This window comes from Canis aureus, chromosome 11, assembly GCF_053574225.1.
Source record: "Canis aureus isolate CA01 chromosome 11, VMU_Caureus_v.1.0, whole genome shotgun sequence".
In the NCBI taxonomy this organism is placed as follows: Eukaryota; Metazoa; Chordata; class Mammalia; order Carnivora; family Canidae; genus Canis; species Canis aureus.
The window spans coordinates 58,308,340-58,328,883 of NC_135621.1; the positions used below are offsets into that span (position 1 = coordinate 58,308,340).

General features: G+C 39.9%; 1 protein-coding gene across 1 annotated transcript in view; it reads left to right on the forward strand.

Annotated features, from left to right (window-relative positions):
* SPTBN1 (spectrin beta, non-erythrocytic 1) overlaps positions 1–20,544 on the forward strand; it is a 197,885-nt gene that overhangs the window by 18,332 nt on the left and 159,009 nt on the right. The gene's annotated exons all lie outside the window — the stretch shown is intronic.

The window sequence follows — 20,544 nt, forward strand, 5'->3', positions numbered from 1 at the left end:
ATACAGAGTAAAAATACTAGAGATTCATTTAATTATTACATACATTAGGAAGAACCTTTGTTTTTGTTGTTAGTAGAGTTGATTATTTGAAGAGTCTGATTTCTACTGCAATGAATCAGATTGCAGTTTGGTGGGCTATTTTTTGTTTTTCTGTTTTTGTTTTTTTTTGTTTTATTTTTTTTACTCATTGGTTACATGCTCATGTTGAATCTGCAGGATATTTTCTTCATTGAATTGCTTTTGTATTCTAAACTTACCTTTGAAAAGAGAAAGGTAAACATGACCTTACATCTTAGTTGTTAGAAAAGATTAAATTGGTTTGAACAGATGACCCAAACACACATAATTTTTATTGGCTTCAACATTTTTCTTGGTTCCCTCTGACTTTCCATAACAAATTTTCTAGAAGTTTTGACACTACTGAAATGAGGGCTCTGATAAGAAGCAGAAAGACAACTTTTGTCAAGTGGTATTACATATTTCTCTACCAGAAGGCTTTGGATTTAAACACGGTATTTGTTGCCAGGGATTTTATGCCTGCATATGTAACAAATCTCAGTATGGAAGTTTTCATTTAAATGTGGCTGTAAACTTCATGTAATAAAACTTTAGGTAAGAAGAACCTCTTCCTGTTTCATAAGTATGCATAAGTAAAACTTCATAATGACCAACTCCCCAGACCTTTGAGTTTATGGCCTTTCTTTTGTCTTTTTTTTTTTTTTTTTTTTTTTTAAGTGATGAATTCAGTTTCTATTAGAAATTTTGAAATCTGGGCAGCCCAGTGGCTCAGCGGTTTAGCGCCACCTTCAGCCCAGGGTGTGATCCTGGAGACCCGGGATCAAGTCCCATGTTGGGCTCCTTGCATGGAGCCTGCTTCTCCCTCTGCCTGTGTCTCTGCCTCTCTCTCCCTCTGTGTCTCTCATGAATAAATAAAATCTTAAAAAAAATTTTTTTGAATTCCAGGCTACGAATTCATTTTTAATTTTGTCTTTGTTTTTTCCTTTGTAAGTGAACAGGTGCAGAGGGCAATTGTTGTTTCCTGATAGCAAAGACACTTAAATCTGTCAGCTAACTCAGTAGTACCGTGCCACCCAGCCGCTTTCCCACTGCCATTATAGTTGGGACCTGACCAGTAAACCTGCCTTTTGAAGGTAACATACTAGGATTTGAGGCAGGAAAAACCTTTAGAGCCACTGTTCCCAGTCTTGTCCTTCTTGTTGACTTTAGTTCCATTTTAGAGAAAGCATTCATGATCCATCACAAAAACAAACATTAGAAAGCATTTTTTCACGTGGCCTGAGGCTGACAGAAGTCAAACTTAATATTTCCAGGAGCATTACAAATATGAGGGCCATTGCTGCTCCCCACAGGGCTATTCCAAGCCTACTCCCAGGACCCTTGCCTGTGGCAGGTTTTCCAGGCGTCTGATGACCTCAGATGCTTGTGTTGGGTTTCAGTAAAGGTAGCCTTTGGCTAGGTCTGCTTTTGAGAGAGGATTGTTTATTTCCTTACCTTTAGGGACTTGTAATATGCCCCATCATGGACCTTTTGGACCTGCTAGGAAGCCAGCTGTTAGGAGGTTTGTGGTAATGATTACACATTGCAGGTGGCAGCTCATGGTCATATGGTAGAGAATAAGTAGACTTAGAAACTTGAGAGCTGGGTGGGACCGTGTGGATCTTAGCACCTCCGTGCCTTTGTGTAAAGGAGACAAGCTTGGAGAGGCCAGGTGAAGCCACACAGACTGGTGGTAAGGGCTTGAAATCACCACCTCTGATTATTTGGGCCACTTGCAATGCATTTTAAAATTACACGCATGAGGTGAAGGTATGAGTTAATACTCATGTTTGCTGTTTTCACGCTGTCAAACTAGCATTGATGTTTATTGGGAAACATTTATTGGGAAAACAGAATGTTTTACCATAGATTAAAAAAAATAAGAGGGGATCCCTGGGTGGCGCAGCGGTTTGGCGCCTGCCTTTGGCCCAGGGCGCGATCCTGGAGACCCGGGATCGAATCCCACGTCAGGCTCCCGGTGCATGGAGCCTGCTTCTCCCTCTGCCTGTGTCTCTGCCTCTCTCTCTCTCACTGTGTGCCTATCAAAAATAAATTAAAAAAAAATTATTAAAAAAAAAAAAAAAAAAATAAGAGGGATCCCTGGGTGGCTCGGCAGTTTAGTGCCTGCCTTTGGCCCAGGGCGTGATCCTGGAGACCCGGGATCGAGTCCCACGTTGGGCTCCCTACATGGAGCCTGCTTCTCCCTCTGCCTGTGTCTCTGCCTCTCTCTCTCTCTCTCTCTCTCTGTGTCTCATGAATAAATAAATAAAATCTGAAAAAATAAAAAATAAGAGAGTTGTTTTTGAGTTAGGGGAAAAAGGAATGCCCATTGTGAATGGAACTAAAAGTTGGCATGTACAGTATACCCACCTTTGTCTTAATAGAAAGAGCAAACAGCTGTGACCTGGCTGCCCAGACTAGGCTGGAGGAAGGTGAAGGTCATTCCAAAGTAGAAAAGGATCTGGTTAAATATTACTTTGTTAAGTTGAATGTGTTTAAAAATGTTCAGACCCAGGGATGTGGATACAGACAAACTGAGGAATTCTCTGTGCCCACAGATGGTTTGTGCTGTGAATTAAAGGAGGATAAAGGACAGTTTTGAAAAACGTGATCCTTACCAGCCCCCCATCCCCTCTACCCCACATTAATTTGTACGCATGTAGGAAATCTGGGTTATGACGGGTAGAAGTAAAAAGAACAAATCCCATTGTCCCAGTCTTCTCCTATGAAGGTAAGACTGGGGAGACTATCTTACAGTGGTCAGGTTCTCTTTCTGGAGCCACACTACCCAATGGAAACCTGCCTCTGCTGGTTACTGAGTGTGGATCTTTGGTACATGAGCATATAATTTATCATCCAAAACAACAGGCATAAACTTGGGCTATCCGAGGCAAAGCAGGTAATATGGTCACCTAGCCTTACCAAATTATTCCATCTCCACAGTCTCATTTCCTTCACATTGTAAAACGGGTGTGATGATAGGCGTCCCTTCTTAGGGGATTTGGATTGAGTACAATAGAATGCATAAAGTATTTGGAATGTTGCTTGGCACATAGTAACTGTTCAGTAGAGTCAGCTATTTTTTTTTGTAAAGACTTTATTTATTCATGACAGAGAGAGAGAGAGAGAGAGGCAGAGACACAGACAGAGGGAGAAGCCGGCTCCATGTAGGAAGCCCGATGTGGTACTCGATTCCAGGTCTCTCGGATCACACCCCGGGCTGAAGGCTTCACTAAACCACTGGGCCACTAGGGCTGCCCAGTAGAGTCAACTATTAAAAAAAGACTATTATTTAGGATATTTAATTCACATAATAACCACTTATATATTCAGTTTACTTTCTGCTCACTTCATATTATTTCTCCATAGCAGATGTTGCTTCTAATTTTATTGAGTGAATAATAACATTTACTAATGACTTCTTCCACTTATGGAACCTACTCAGACTTAATTGTCTTGCTTTATCTGAGTCCTTTACTCCAATAAAGGCCCTGAAAGTAAAATTTACTGTTACCGTGTCAGCTACCCAGGTATCTGCCACTTAGTTATGTAATTAGCATCTGTGGTCCAGAGAAGGAAGGGCATTGGGGCGCTTGTTTATCCGGTTGTGGGAAATTAGTAATCATACTAGAGATACAGTTTTTATAGTTGGCTCTGAGATATAGGAATGGTTGGGTGGTTGAGTGAGGGAGATGCCAAAACTAGGTCGCCTTTTTACCTCTCTCAAGTTGGATTTTCCCAGCACAGTGATATGCAGGGTTGCCAGATTTAAGAAAAACAAAGAAACCATAGTGCCCAGTTAAATTTGAATTCCAGATAAACAGCATGTCTTTTTTAGTATAAGTATATTCCATGTAATATTTGAGGCATACTTACACTAAAAATCCATTGTTTATCTCAAAGTCATCTTCAATTTGGCATTCTGTATTTGTCTGGCCATCTAGTCCTGCAGTCTGAGACTTTTTACCATATTCAATCTAACCCACATTCGGATATATATATACAAAAGTATAGTCCAGTGCCTATTGCAAATTTTGCGTGAACTTTAAAAACGTCTGTGTGTTTTACTCTCTGTTGGAATGGGCAGTTCGAGAAGTTGTTATGAGGAGCTGCTGCCGGGTATCCACTAAGGCCAAGATGGAAAGGAATATAGTCTGGTTTGCCACAGCAGCAGGGATTACATTTGCTCTGTGAGAGCTTCTTGGCTGTGAGTATGGATGGACTTAAGCCAGCCCTTTCTCCTTGGAGGGAAGTTAGTTGGTTAAGGTGAGCTGCTGAAGCCTTGGTCAACTTCAAGGAGTTTTCGATTTTGTGACTGAATTACATTAGTAATAATGTGGAAAATGAGGGGTGAGTTTTGGGTCATTTATGCTTCACTTCCTCCATATAGAAGGAACAACTTTTACTGTCATGAAGAGTGACCTTCAGATATTCTTCCCATTAAACTCTCCTCTTCCTGTTTTTGACTTTCGATGCTGCTGCCTAGAAAATGCTGGTGAATTTTATGCTTCAGCCTTGGAACTCTGTCAGCATTCAACCTGAAGGGCACTGTATGCCTTTGGGAAATGTTGATTGGAAGATTAGAGGCTGCAGGAACCTGAGTGTCTATTTGCCTTTTTTTTTTTTTTTTTTTACACTCTGGGTATAATGCCTCTGTTAAATCTCAGAGAAAAAGCTTCACCAGGTTAATGTTACACTTGGTGAAATTAGTAATGGCGACAGAAGGCTGGGATTATGCCTACTGGAGAAGAGTGAGCCAGAGCACATGGGTTTTGGACCTTTTGGACCAGTATTGACTTTTTAATTGCTGCCATTTAAAAAGTTTAATGTATTAAATGAAAAGGTACAAGTTTCAGGTTATCCTTTCAGGAAAATGAACAGGGGCAAGAGCTTACTGTTGACACAGATAGTATGTGGGTGGGTTAGCCAAGGGAAAATAATCCAATTAGAGCTGTTTGTTCCAAGTACCGGATCTGGAGGTGTATTTTGTTGTTAACTGGTGGCTTTCCAGAAAATAAATTATTTGTATGCAGAGACTTAGGCTAGCCAGGCCTCAGATGCCGATAGTTATTTTGAAAAACTCTTTTCCTTCCTTGTTTTACTTTCCTTTTTGAGCTGTCTCCTTTACTACTCATTGCTTTCTTAGCCCATTCCTTTTGGACATGGTTTTGCTCTTGAAGAAATTCTTGTAAATTTGTTGTAGTCTTGTAGGATTGACTTGCATGATGAGTGGAATATTTGGCCTAATTGCTTACATAGGTTCATGTATTGTTGGATGAGGATTGCCTGTTAATGGTGGAAATGTTCACATTTTAGAACAGTGATTCTCCATCTTGGCAGCACATTGACTCACCTGAGGATCCTTTAAAAATGCAGATGTCTGGTCCCCACCCCCAGAAAATTGTCTTTCATTATTTAGAGGTACAGAATGGGCAGCAAGACTCTGAAGAGCTCCCTAGATGATTCTCCCATACAGCCAAGTTTGCATACTATCCTCTGGTCTACTCTCAGGATCATAGCTCGGGCATACAGATGTCCTTGGCTACTTACATTCATGTTAATTAAAGGTAACTAAAACTTAAAATTCAGTTCCTCAGTCACACTAGCCACATTCCAAGTGCTCGGTAGCCACATAAGGTTCACGGCTACTGTTTTGGACAGTGAAGATCTAGAATGTTCCCATTGTGGCAGAATGTTTAGATTTAGGTTAGGCACGCCCTGTAGGATGTCAACAAAACAGAGTGAAGCCATAAACATTTGAGAGGTCTGACACAGGAAAGACAGGCTTGGAATCAAGCTAATCCTACAGGACCTGCCAGTACTGAATTACCAGATACGTTTTTAGCAGCCTTTTTCTCAATGGCCCTTTGGCACCAGGAGCCCTGCAGCAGTTGGTGCGATGGATTATGTGTGGCATCTTGCTGAAAGGCCCTGTTTAAAGCAAGCTGGCCTGAAGGGGTGTGGTAAGGGTGGAGGGCAGGAAAATGTGAACTCTGAGGAGTCCAGGGCCAGGAAGGAGAGAATGAAGCTTTATTCCTGCAGAGCTGAGGAACTGCCCTTAAAGGGACCGAAGCATTGAGAATTTGGGGTAAAACGAGGTGAGAGGGAAAAAGTCCCTGTGTTGAGGAAATATCTTCCCCATTTGTTTGCCTTCTTGGCTCATGTCTCATGCCTGGGAGAGAAGAGAACTAGGTGATGCTAGCTCATATTTCCAGTACTATTTCTATGGTGGGTTCCTGTATTCTCGAGGGGGCAGATGGGAGTTGAGAGGATGGGATCAAACTAGATCATTTTTTATTCAGACATATCACATAAAATCCAAGTAGGGTAGGGTCAAGGAAAAAGAAAACAGTAGAGGAAAAATGAAGTATGCTGAAGGATGTATATTTTCTAAGTGATGCTTTCCTCAGGCAAGCTCTTTTTCTAGAATCTGCCTTCTTTCTGAAATCTACTTCTTCTTCTTTATTTTTGGCAGCATGTTAAATTCTGTTCCTCTTCATTCCCAGAATGCTGTTTTTTTGCCTCATTATAAAGGGTGGGATGTCACATGTCCTGCTTGGTCATACCAGCTGGGGTGAGCATTGAGGGTGATCTCTTGAGACCTGTTTCCTCAGATTTCAGTGTCCTGCATTATCTCATCCTAGTGGCTTCTTTGTGATTTATAGTTTCCTCCGTGCCTTCACCATTAAAAAAAAGTCCTATCTCTTGTTATATTTTTGGCTGCAGAATAACTCCAGATGGTACATTTTGTATAGGGAAAAAAAAGTAACAGAATTTTTCACACTTTTCTGTGAATTAGTTTCCTACTTTCAGTTTTAATGAAGTTACTAATCTTACAGAGGACTCATTTGTAAAGAGACTAATCATGAACAAACATGCTTGTAAACAATATTCCATTGGCAAAAGTTAAGAGTATTATTTTCCTTACATCTTTGTATCATTTGTTACTGTCTTCCATCTTTAGCATCAGATGCTAAAATAATCCAATTTTCTCGAGATAGAAAATTAAGAAAATGAACTTTTAATGATTGGGTTTGACATTGAGAAATGAGTTCCAAAAATGAGATCAAATAAAATGATGCAATTGAAAGTACTTTGAAAAACACATGGTAATATAGAGATGTAAGTTACTGATTTTTACAGTTGTAATTCTGACTTGAGAGCTGATCTGTTTCAGATGATGAAGAGCTTTTGCAAAGAGCAGGCATACAAAAAACCCTAATTGGGCATGTTTTGCAAAATATTACTGAGTGTGGATTATTTATAGAAAATGTTCTTTCCTTTGAAATGATCTTTTTACTGTGGTTTTGAATTAGTTGGATTTTTCTGGATCATGGAGAGGACCTATGATCTATTCTTTGAGCCTACCTTTTCTTTTTTAATTTTTTTTTTTTAATTTTTTTGAGAGAGAGTGCAGGAGAGGGAGAATCTCAAGCAGGCTCCCCCGCCCAGCAGGGGTGCTCACATGTGGCTTGATCTCATCATCATGAGATCCTGACCTGAGCCAAATCAAGAGTTGGATGCCTAATCAACTGAGCCACTCAGGCACCTCTGAGCCTTACTTATTTTTAATTCTCACTGTTTTTCTAAGAGTTTGAGAAACACCTGAGCATTCATCATTCATGCTGATCTCATAGGACTACCCTAAGAATCTGTTTAGCTTTTCCAGGTTGATGATGCAGAGAATAGAAAACACTTTCAGATATCTTATAGACAGATCGTTAATTCCAAAAATATTTAAAAGGCCTTCTCTGGTTTGCTGTAATTTAGGTAGCTCCACAAAAAAGGGAACAATCTTGAAATCATAGAAATGGTGACAAGAAAGTTCTTTCACAAGGTAGTTTCTCCAGAAATTTCTGATTGGGAATAAGTGCTTTAAAATAACTTGGATGCTCTGATTAATCCACAACATCTGAATTTTCCCTCAGTAGTGTATGTATTTTATGGAACTAAATTGGACCATTGCCTCAGCAGCCTAGATGGGCGTGAGCTTCAGTTAGAATGTTGAGTGCTTCTCTTTGCTGGGCTCTGTGTTGGCACCAGGGACCAGAAATGAGACAGTTTTGCCCTCATAGGACAAATGTTCAGAGGAGGAGGGAACCAATAGCAAGTCCTTGTCATTGGTGTAACTGTGGACACAGGATTGGGATGTCTTATTCAGATAGATAACCGATATGAGGTGCTAGGAACAACTTTCTGATAAAGGATGGTGCCTGAGATGATTGTGAAAGAATGAATGGTGTTAGCTGGAAAGACGAGGGTGTGGAGGAGTCTCTGCCCTAGGGAGTAGCGTGCACAAAGCCACCGAGAAAGGTAGTGTGCTTGGGGGAAGAGTTCTCTGGCTGGAGCAGAGGGAGTGTGCTGAATGTGGCTGAGGCAAGGTTAAAGGTCTCACATACCTTGAAAAGAGGTTTTACCTCAAAGATGAAGGGGAAGGGTTTTGAAAGATTTTAGGCAAGTTTGTGTTTTTCAAAGCTCACTCGAGCTCCAGTATGGAAAAGAATAAATTTCATGAGGGCAAAATGGCCGAGTGTAGGCGGTAATTCAGTCAAGAAACCGTGAGGGACTTTACCAAAGTTAGGGTTATAGTTCGTAATTGGTGGGGGGCTGGTCCAGAGAAATTGTTAATGGAAGACCTGTAGACTGACAGGAAGGCTGAATCCCCGAGCCACTGCGTCACTGTGAGGGTTTACCTTCTCTTCCACGTGGTCCTACGTTAGGAAGAGTCTCTAAATCCCCAGTCAGAGATTGAAGATTGCCCACATTATTAACGGGTCTTTATAATTTTCAAATATTTTCTCTTCTGATTACTCCACAATTAAGTCGAAAAAAATTTATTACCTACTAGGTATTATGATTCGAACAGTTGTGGTTAATGTTGTTGGTGAAGAACTGATTGGAAATTGTTGGTCATATTATGTAAGGATAATTTTTTAGGGTGAGTTTTTTTTTAGGTAAATAATGTACCTGAGGAGTAAAATTTTCAAATCATATTTTAAGTGTCTCCTAGCCAGGCACCATTTAAATTAATTTTCTTAAAATTCTATGGTTTGAGAAATTATTTTTAAGTAACTGACTACTGATTTCTCTTTTCTGAATCCTAATGTTCTTATTAAGCTTTACTTAGAGGCCCTTAAAGAAACCTACGTTCTGTATTGCTGATGATCATAATTCTTTAGATGTTTCCAGAGAAATAATGTGGTATTTTAGGAGTTAAAAAAAAAAAAAACAAAAAAAAAACAAACAAAACCCGGGGGATCCCTGGGTAGCTTAGTGCTTTAGTGCCTGCCTTTGGCCCAGGGTGTGATCCTTGGAGTCCTGGGATCGAGTCCCATGTTGGGCTCCTGCATGGAGCCTACTTCTCCCTCTGCCTCTCTCTCTCTCTCTCTCTCTGTCTCTCATGAATAAATAAATAAAATCTTAAAAAAAACCCTATAAAATATTTGTTTTGAGGAATACATTATAATGTACATTATAATTTTTAAAAAACTTTTAAGACATGGGTCTCAATCTCAGGACTCTAGGATCATGCCCTGAGCCAAAGGCAGATGCTCAACCGTTAAGCCACCCAGGCATCACTAAAAAAAACCCCTTCTGATTAGGAAAGTAATACATTTAAGAATTTTCCTGTAATCCTGAGGCCATCCCTTATTAACATTTTGATATATATACTTCTTCCCAGTCTTTTTAATTCGTACTTGCTCATGCACATACACTCACATAATTATACTATAGTTTTTAAATAATTGTGCTGCTTCTATTACATCATAAGTTGTATCCATTTGAAAATAATTTTTGAATATTTTTTTTCATGGCTGTGTAAAGTACCCATACAGCACTCTATTACTGGGCATTCAGGTTGTCTTCAACTTTTTTGCTGCTATAAAAAGCCCTGTGATAAGCATCACCGCATTTACATTTATTGTATTTGAAGATTTTATTCTTTAATTTATTTCAGTCAGCGTGAGTGTGCACATGCACATGTGAGAGGGAGTGAGGGAGAGGGACAAATAGACTCTGTGCTGAGCGAGGAACTTAACACAGGGCACGATCTCACAACCCTCAGATCATGACCTGAGCCAAAATCAAGAGCTGAACGCTTCCCCTAAGATCAGGAACAAGACAGGGATGTCCACTCTCACCACTGCTATTCAACATAGTACTAGAAGTCCTAGCCTCAGCCATCAGGCAACAAAAAGAAATAAAAGGCATTCAAATCGGCAAAGAAGAAGTCAAACTCTCCCTCTTCGCAGATGACATGATACTATACATAGAAAACCCAAAAGACTCTACCCCAAGATTGCTAGAACTCATACAGCAATTCTGTGTGTGGCAGGATACAAAATCAATGCCCAGAAGTCAGTGGCATTTCTATAACAATGAGACTGAAGAAGGAGAAATTAAGGAGTCAATCCCATTTACAATTGCACCCAAAAGCATCAGATACCTAGGAATAAACCTAACCAAAGAGGTAAAGGATCTATACCCTGTAAACTACAGAACACTTCTGAAAGAAATTGAGGAAGACACAAAGAGATGGAAAAATATATTCCATGCTCATGGATTGGCAGAATTAATACTGTGAAAATGTCAATGCTACCCAGGGGAATTTACACGTTTAATGCAAACCCTATCAAAATACCATGGACTTTCTTCAGAGAGTTGGAACAAATCATCTTAAGATTTGTGTGGAATCAGAAAAGACCCCGAATAGCCAGGGGAATATTAAAAAAGAAAACCAGAGCCGGGGGCATCACAATGCTGGATTTCAGGTTGTACTACAAAGCTGTGGTCATCAAGACAGTGTGGTACTGGCACAAAAACAGACACATAGATCAGTGGAACAGAATAGAGAATCCAGAAGTGGACCCTCAACTTTATGGTCAACTAATAATCGACAAAGCAGGAAAAAAGTCTCTTCAATAAATGGTGCTGGGAAAATTGGACATCCACATGCAGAAGAATGAAACTAGACCACTCTCTTGCACCATACACAAAGATAAACTCAAAATGGATGAAAGATCTAAATGTGAGACAAGATTCCATCAAAATCCTAGAGGAGAACACAGGCAACACCCTTTTTGAACTTGGCCACAGCAACTTCTTGCAAGATACATCTATGAAGGCAAGGGAAACAAAAACAAAAATGAACTATTGGGACTTCATCAAGATAAGAAGCTTCTGCACAGCCAAAGAAACAGTCAACAAAACTAAAAGACAACCTACAGAATGGGAGCAGATATTTGCAAATGACCTATCAGATAAAGGGCCAGTATCCAAGATCTAGAAAGAACTTATCAAACTCAACAGCAAAGAAACAAACAATCCAATCATGAAATGGGTAAAAGACATGAACAGAAATCTCACAGAGGAAGACATAGACATGGCCACCAAGCACATGAGAAAATGCTCCGCATCACTGGCCATCAGGGAAATACAAATCAAAACCACAATGAGATACCACCTCACACCAGTGAGAATGGGGAAAATTAACAAGGCAGGAAACAACACTTGTTGGAGAGGATGTGGAGAAGGGGGAACCCTCTTGCACTGTTGGTGGGAATGTGAACTGGTGCAGCCACTCTGGAAAACTGTGTGGAGATTCCTCAGAGAGTTAAAAATAGACCTGCCCTACGACCCAGCAATTGCACTGCTGGGGATTTACCCCAAGGATACAGATGCAGTGAAACGCCAGACACCTGCACCCCGATGTTTATAGCAGCAATGGCCACAATAGCCAAGGTGAATAGCCAACGTGAATGGATAAAGAAGCTGGTCTCTGTATACAATGGAATATTACTCAGCCGTTAGGAACGACAAATACCCACCATTTGCTTCGACGTGGATGGACCTGGAGGGTATTATGTTGAGTGAAATAAGTCAATTGGAGAAGGACAAACATTATATGGTCTCATTCATTTGGGGAATATAAAAAATAGTGAAAGGGAATAAAGGGGAAAGGAGAAAAAATAAGTGGAAAATATCAGAGAGGGAGACAGAACATGAGAGACTCCTAACTCTGGGAAACAAACAAGGGGTAATGGAAAGGGAGGTGGGTGGGGGGTGGGGGTGACTGGGTGATGGGCACTGAGGGGGGCACTTGATGGGATGAGCACTGGGTGTTATGCTATATGTTGGTAAATTGAACCCCAATAAAAAGAAATTAAAAAAGAGTCGAACGCTTAACCAACAGAGCCACCCAGACCCCCAACATTACGTTCAAATTTTTATCTGATTTCACCTTCCCTGTAGATTCCTAAGAGGGAAATTCCTGGATCTAAGGCATTTTATTTAACACCTGTTCTAAGGTTATGTGTTCCTGTGCCTCCTGCAGGTGTCTGAGTTACTACCCTGGTGTTGTCTGACTTAATTCTGTGGCAGATGCCTTCAAGACTAAGCCGGCTGGTAACAATTTTACATGGGATTTGGTTTTTGTTACTTGAAAGGTTTGCTTCTGTAGCATTTATGTAAATTACAGTGGTCTTCATGCTGAGGAATCATGGGCATGTGTCTTAGGTCTCAAGCAAAGCTACTCCCAGCCTGCGGTAGAAATATAATTGACTGCTGGGTAGATTTCCTTGTTTTTCATGTGGAATGAGAATGAAATTTATTGGTTTGTATAAACTAGAGCAGAAAAGTTAATAGAAGTAATACAAGCTGTCTGACTCTGTTTAGCTCTATTATGCTTTTATACTTACAGTGTTTAAAACTGTGTTTAGAAAAGTGTTATGCAGTGTGATGTATCCACAGAACATTGAATACAGTGTTTACCAGAAAACCCAATCTTTTGAAGTTTAGGTAGAACCAAAGAGCAGTATTCTTATAATTTCCACTGTATTCCAGATTACTCTTACTTTTATATTATATAAACTGTATGCTTTTATCTGTTCTGAATTTAAATAGGTTTAAGTTGGGGGAGAGGGTCCTAGACTAAGAATATTTCCATGTAGAAATGCTTTTTCTATTTTTAGCTCAAGTTGTATTTACTGGTGAATAGCCTTTTAAAGGAGAGGCCCTTAAGTCTCACATCTAATTTTGGGTCCCAGTAGGGTAGCTGTCAAAGGCACAGAAAGTTAACATAACTTCAACAAAGTCACATGAGTGGGTTACTGTCTTTTCTCAGAACACATACAAAGAAAGGGTCCTTCTTCAAGACTGACATAATCAGTGTCATGCTCTTTCTCACAGCACCACTGTAGAGAATTACAGAGAAAGAAGCAATTAAATGGTGCCATCCAAATCCTGAAAAGAAGGAGGTTCAATGTAGGGGAATTGGGCAATGGATACAGTGCAAATTTTTATATAACTCTAATTGATATAGGCGTGACTCATTTGAAGTTAAAAAACATCAAATGTGAAGACTGAATTTTAAAAGTTACAGAAAAGGATTATTCACATTATAAAATGACTCATCCCTTGTAAAAGGATTTATTATCTCTCTTTTAAAAGGATATTCCCCTAGTGCATTTGGGTACTTGTCTGTTCATTGTGTTTTGTTTTTTGTGTTTTTATTTAAGATTTTATTTATTCATTTTAGTAAGAGAGAAAGAATACGAGTTGGAGGGACAGAGGGAGAGGGAAAGAGAATCTCAAGCTGACTTGTGCTGAGTGTGGAACTCTGCATGGGGCTTGATCTCATGACCCTGAGCAGAAACCAAGAGTTGGACGTTTAACTGACTATGACACCCAGGAGCCCCTGTTGTTGTTTTTTGGTGGGGTTTTTATTGGCTTTTTTTTTTTTTTCAGTTAAATTAGAGTACTCCATGATGAAGTTTCTTAAAAAAGTACTGTATGACCTATGGAATGACCCAGGTGTTCTGCACGGTGTTTATCCAAGAGAGATGAAAGCAGGTGTCCACACAGAAACTTGTACACAGATGTTCATAGCTGCTTTATTTGTAGTAGCCCCAAACCAGAAACAGTTCAAATGTTCATCACAGGTGAATGTATAAATAAACTGTGTTGTACGTGTATAAGGGAATACTACTCAGATATAAAAAAAAGATGAACTATTATTGTCTATAACGACATGGCTCAATCTCAGAAGGATTATGAAGAAGCCAGACAGAAAAAATCATACTGTATGATTCTGTTTATAGAGAATATACAAACTAATCCAGATCCAGAAAGCAGATCTTTGGTTGTCTGGGGTAGGGGATGGGAATAAGGGAATTGGGACAAGAGGATGGACCACAGAAGAGTATGAGGAAACTCCTTGTAGTGATGGATATGCTCATCGATTATGGTAGTGGTTTCATAGGTGTATACATATGTCAAAACTTATCAAATTGTGTAACTTATATATGTGCCATTCATTGTATTTCTTATATGTCAATTATACCTTAGTAAGTCCCCTCTCCTCCTGTCTGCTGGCTCCACTACTCTGTTGTATGCCCTCTAACCCACTTCAAAGTCCAGAACATAGGCAAGAATGGGTCAGCATTATAGTCCAGAGTGCAGAATGCTGGAGTATGTGGGCATAGGGGTATAGTGAAAGCCCTTGCAGGATGTAAGCTTGAGCTGAATGTGAGAGAGGGGTGTTGGAGCAGTCTGGGAACTGCTTGGATGAGGGTATATGTAGGTTTATGGCAGGGGATGAGATGGGAAAAGCAGGGGCCTTGTATGTTTTTCATAGTGTGAAGAATGTTGAAAGCCCTGGAGCATCACTGATGGGGAAAGACCAAATCAGCTCAGAGCCCTTACCCGAATCTGGGAAAATGAAAAGGCAGGAATCTCAGGTTTAGAGCTCAGGGAACCCTTAGAAGATGCTACTTCACAGTCTGTTTGAAGAGTGTTTCTGCCGGAGAGAACCCTGTTATCCAAGAGGGAGCTGTCTTGCCAGGCTGTACTCTGTCCAAGAAACTGCACACCACATTGGAATCCCACCTGTACAAATACTTAAAATTTCTCATTTCAAAAATTAAAGTGTTCTTTGTAGAAACTAAGGAGAATATAGTTTTCTTAAGAAAAATAAGAAAATTTAAATTGCCTTGTGTACCACCACCCAGTGCTAACTTTTAACATTTTGGTATATACTATTCCAGATGAAGTATGTTTTCAAACAAAAATAGGATCATAACATACGTATTTTGTTACCTGCTATTTTATCTGATAATTGTTCCATATTTTACATATATATAATAATGTTTTTATTTTATGCATGAGTCTACATAATATATATATGTAAATATCATATATATCATGATTTATTTAACCAAGCTCCTTTTGGGGATTTTTTGTTGTTGTTAAAACATTTTTAAAATTCTGGGAACATCAGGATTTTATTTAAAAAGGAAATCAAAGAATGTACAGTTTATTAGAATTTTGTTCAGACATGTGCTTTTTTTATGTCACAGAAAAATAGCGTTGGTCTACTGGATGTTATTACTAAACAAAGGGGAGAGAGGTCCATTTTTAGAGTTACACACAGGAACATACAGTGGTTCTTTGTTACTCAGTGATAATTATTTCATCTGTGTTGTTCACAGAAAGTAACCATTGATGTGAACTCTATTGTTTCTAAGAAAGATTTCTTCCTTATCAGAAATAAGAAGTATAAATAAATTAAAAAGTATAAATATCAGAAATAAGTTAAAAAGTATAAATAACAATAATAGTTAACATTTTTTGAATGTCCCTTGTAATGTAAATATTTTATGTGCATTAACTCAATTCTCAAAACAGTTGTATGAGATACAGGTTCAATTATTATTCCTGTTTTATAGATAAATTGAAGTACAGAGGTTAGTAGATTACCCAAATAAGTGATCCATTTAGATTATGCAAACCTACTCAGTGTCAATGTCACTAGTAAGCAGAGACATGCAGATTGTATAGTGCTGGTGGGAAAGTGCCTTTCTGTAGGGCGATAGATTCTCTTCTAGAAATTTATCCTAAGAAAATAACGGGCAAGGTTACAATGATATAACCACATTCACGAAAAAATATTGGGAACAGTTGTCCACAAAATTGCGTCTTATACTAGGGACTTGGTTAAATACAGTATATTTATACTGTTGAAAACTGCTCAGCTATTGAAAGTGATGGTTTGGGCATATGTTTCCAGAAATAATTGTTGAGGAAAAGTAAATAGGGGTAAAGATGTAGTGTGGAACGTGATGATCCAACATCTATGCACACTCAGCGCCTCCTTGTAGGTATTCGGCTCCCTGCCAGGAACCAGCATACTCTGCCTCCTCTGTTCTTTTGCAGTGCCAGAGAAACTAGTCATCTTTTGACTTAGAGGATGCATCTCCAGAGAACCTCTGAAGTTTCTGTTGAGGAACCCTCTAGGGTTTTCTGAAAATAAGCATCATAAATGCTTGGTTTAGAAAAGAGAAGGAATGACGAATATCTTTTGTTATAGATCTTCTGTTAACTTCATTTAACAAATGCAGAATCAGGATTTTACAACTGGGAAGTTCAGCCACAGCAGAGCTAGGAATTTTTCTTTTCCCTGTCTTCTGTAAGCCTGCCTGAGTACCTTCCTTTCCTCCCCTTGAGACTTGCTCTACTCTTTACCTCTTTAATGTCACGTCCTACCAGAATTTACCTATGCAGGGTCTCATTTTGCCTTAAGTCCCCTTGGATACAGATGTTTCATTGAACAATGACTCGGTGTGTTACCCTTCTTAGGTAGTTTAACTTGAAGGACTGCCTTTTTCATTAACCACCCCCCCCAACCTCTCCCCTTTATGGCAGCTCACCCTGAATTCTTCTCCAAGACAGAGAATTTAAAGGCTGTCTTGATACCCAAAACTTTGTTTCTTGTGTTACAGAAAGAACCTAGTGTGGTGTGCTTTGTACATTTTGAAAAATATCTGCAAATATTTTGAGAACTGAATTTTGGGAATGGCTATCCTCTGGCTGAACCCTGCTTACAAAATCCATAAATACAGTGTTTCAGTTCTTCACAGCAGGACAGGTGCAAGTGTGCGCCAGTGAGCTTGCAGCCAGAGACCATTTCTGCAAACATCCTGCCAGGAGAAGAGTAGAGAAAAACAAAAGGGAAAAAAAAAAGTTTTAGTTGGCTTTCTTGTTGAGGGCATCCATCAAGAATCATGGTGCTGTCAACTGCTTTTATATATATTTTTACTTAAAGAGTAGGTTTTAGAGTCCCTATTGGAAAAACCCTTTGTGTTACGTTTTATTAGGTTGGGTTAGGCATGGAGATGGGACTTGAGGTCTGGAGCCAGACCCACATCATGAGGCAGCAATAGAGTCTTGCCTAAGAGCACAGACTCCTGCTTCCAGTGGGGCTTCCTGCAGTGATGGAAGTGTTCTTCATCTGTGCTGTTCAGTATGGTAGCCATGAGCTACATGTGGCTTCTTCGTGCATATGGCCAGTACACTGAGGAGCTGAATTTTAAATTGGACAGCATAGGATAGTAGACACAGAATCTGGGTCACTTGGGTTCACATCCCAACTCCACTAATGTTACCTCTTTGACCTTTGATCTGTGCTACAATTTTCTCATCTGTAAAATACAAAAAATATAATAGTCCCTTCCCTTGTAAAGGTTGTGTGAGGATTAAATGAGTTAACGTTTGTAAAGGGCTTAGGCCTGGCACACAGAGCTATGTAAGCATTAAATAATGCAAATGTACATACCTCCATGAAGTTAAAAATCAAATCCGATCCATACTGTATTTTCTTTTTTTTTTTTTAAGATTTTAGTTATTTATCTGAGAGAAGCAGATTCCCCGCTGAGCAGGGAACCCAATGTGGGGCTCAATCCCAGGACCCCAGGATCACGACCTAAGCCAAAGGCAGACAGACACTCAACCGACGGAGCCACCGAGGTGTCCCCATGTTGTATTTTCTTTCAAGAAGCTCCCAAGCATCAACAGTGTATTTTTCTTAAAATCCTTTAAATACAGTGGAGATCAGAAAAAGTCATTTATTCTCTAATTACTTATCGAGTACTTACTTTGTGCTGAATGCTATGCCAGATGCTGGAGATAAACACCGGATGGTAGGGGGACGAAAGAGACCTGTTCTTACCCCTCACCCTAATAAAATACTTAATAGTCTCGCAGAGTTTTGTCATCTAATGGATATGGAACATTAGATTGGGATGGGACTTCAGAAGTAGGGTAAATGTTCAGATGTAGACTTGGAAACCTGCAGCTACTGTGCGAGCTCCCGGCCGGCTGGTTGTGCTTTCAGCTTTCCTCTTCTTTCTGCTAACTCATGCTTCTCATTGCACCTGTGGGGCCAGGTGTGCCCTGAGGAGCTCATGGCCTGCTTCACAAGCCTGGCTGTAAAGTTACCCTGTGTTCTCTGCTGAGAAGGGTTGATCTTTCAATTCTCAGATGATGATCCTTCTCCTGTTTGGGATCCTGTTTATAAAATAGTGGCAATCTGATTTAGTAGTTTTTATGTTGGCTTTAATTTTCACTCCTTAGCCAAAAAAAAGTTGGAAAACCATGTTGCTCCCTTCATTTTTTGTTTGTTTGTTTAACTTTCCAGGTTCATGAGTTGGAAAAGTCTCTGCTGGACCCTGTCACTGCATTTGGTTTGTGTAAACCTTTTTTTTTTTTTTTAAATAATGTCCCAACATTTATGAAGTACTAAAAATGAGAGGCCTTGAACCATAATTGACTTGACACGAAGTGGACAAAATGAAGGAAGGTTGACTGGTGGTTTGCCTGTTGATTGGCTTTCTGCACTTGCTAAAAAAGTGGAGAGAGGAGAAGAGAATCCACCAGTTTGCTTTACATATGAAAAGTATTAAAATGTCAGCCACTGACATAAGAAAAATTGTTTAAAGTTAAGTCTCTAAATGATGTCCTAAAAACACAACATTTGTAATTATCTAATTAAACTAATAAAGGCTACAGGTAATAGAAGTAATATGGGACGCATTTTCTGGCAGATAAACCTTGAGGAACGCTCACATCTGCACATGATTACGAAGCCCTGTTGCTCCTTCACCTTCCCCCTTCCTTAGCCCACATTTCTCACTATGAACTAATAGTACATAACAATAAAATCCTGGATGGCAGCCAACACTGAGTTTTGGCTAACTTTTAGAGTGTTTGTGAAAGTTGAAAAAGCAATGCAGCTGTTACACTGGGTACTTTCCAATGGAGGATATGTTTTCCAGATGAAAACGCAAATAGTAATTTAAATGTAATCAGTATTTTTGGCATCTTGGTATTATAATTCTTTTCACTTTTTGTTATGTTAATTGTTCATTTCTTAAGATTTGTTTTGTACTTTACTGTGGTCCATAATAGGCTAAAAATGAGGGAACGAACGAATGTTTTATTTAGGCAGTTGGTCGTTCTTTGTTTTCAAAGAAAACAATGACAAGTAGTCTCTCTCATTTGTTAGCCGAAGCCTTCAATAACCACAACGTGTTCGTTTTAAGATATTTTATTGTGAGGTTCATGTTTCAGGCCACAAGAGGGAAGAAAATCTAAATCCCAAATACAGTAAATACAGTATCTAAATTTTAGAGTGGACTAGAAACTTCTAGGACATTCAGGTTAGGCTGCAACATCAGTGTTCCTCAGGTGTTCTCGGGGCCAGGCTGGCTGGAGATGCCCCTTCCTCTGACACACTTGCCTCACACAGTGATGAGCTCACTTTTTTTTTTTGCCCCATCCACACCCTAGCAGGGAAGGAATGCAGATGGCAGATGATTTCACTGATATTTGGGGCTTAAGAAGGCTTTTGTATCGTTTAAGCTACGAGGGCCTCTAGTTGATCAGTAAATCTCAGCCCTTAGGTTTAAAGGGCTCCATGCCCACCCAACACCTGAGCCTAATTAAGTCACAGAATCATCACGAGGAATTGTGATGTTCGGCTTGGGCTGGGAACCACTGTTCCAGTCCAGACCTCTTTACAGATGGGGAAACCGAGGCCCTGAGCCTCAAGGTGACATGTCCCAAGGCCCCTTCTGGGACCGGCCTGAACATAGGATACCTGGTTTCTGGAAGGGGTGTCAGAGTCTCTGATTCCAGATCTCTGGTGAGCTCCTCAGCCTCCTGGCCCCATGGAGAGCCTGGCCAGGTGGCAACAGTCAACAGAGAGTCGGACCCCAGTGAGGATGAAGCATTGATCACCCCATCCAAGGAGAAACTGCCCTCCGTTTTCCCGCTGGAGCTCCCACATTCCTCAGTGAGAGGCATGATAAACGTCCTCAGGTTCTGCTCTATTTTGTTCCCCCCCAGAAACAGAGAGGTTTGTAATTAGCTAAAATGAGACAGCAGCTTCCAGACCACTTGCTGTTTATCACAGAAGAGTCTTCGGAATAGCCAGTCACTTTTGCATATGTTACAAACCTCTTTCTCCCCTTTTAGGGAATAATACATATTATTTCGGCAGTGTTGGACATAACTGATGATTTCCAATGCCGCCTGTGTCCATTAAGGATAGTTTAAAGCAGTTAAGTGCTAACCAGGCTGGACAGCAAGGTGCAGGTCCGTGGTATCAAAAAGAGGGATTGCACCCCATGGACTCTGAAGTGGCCTGCTCCA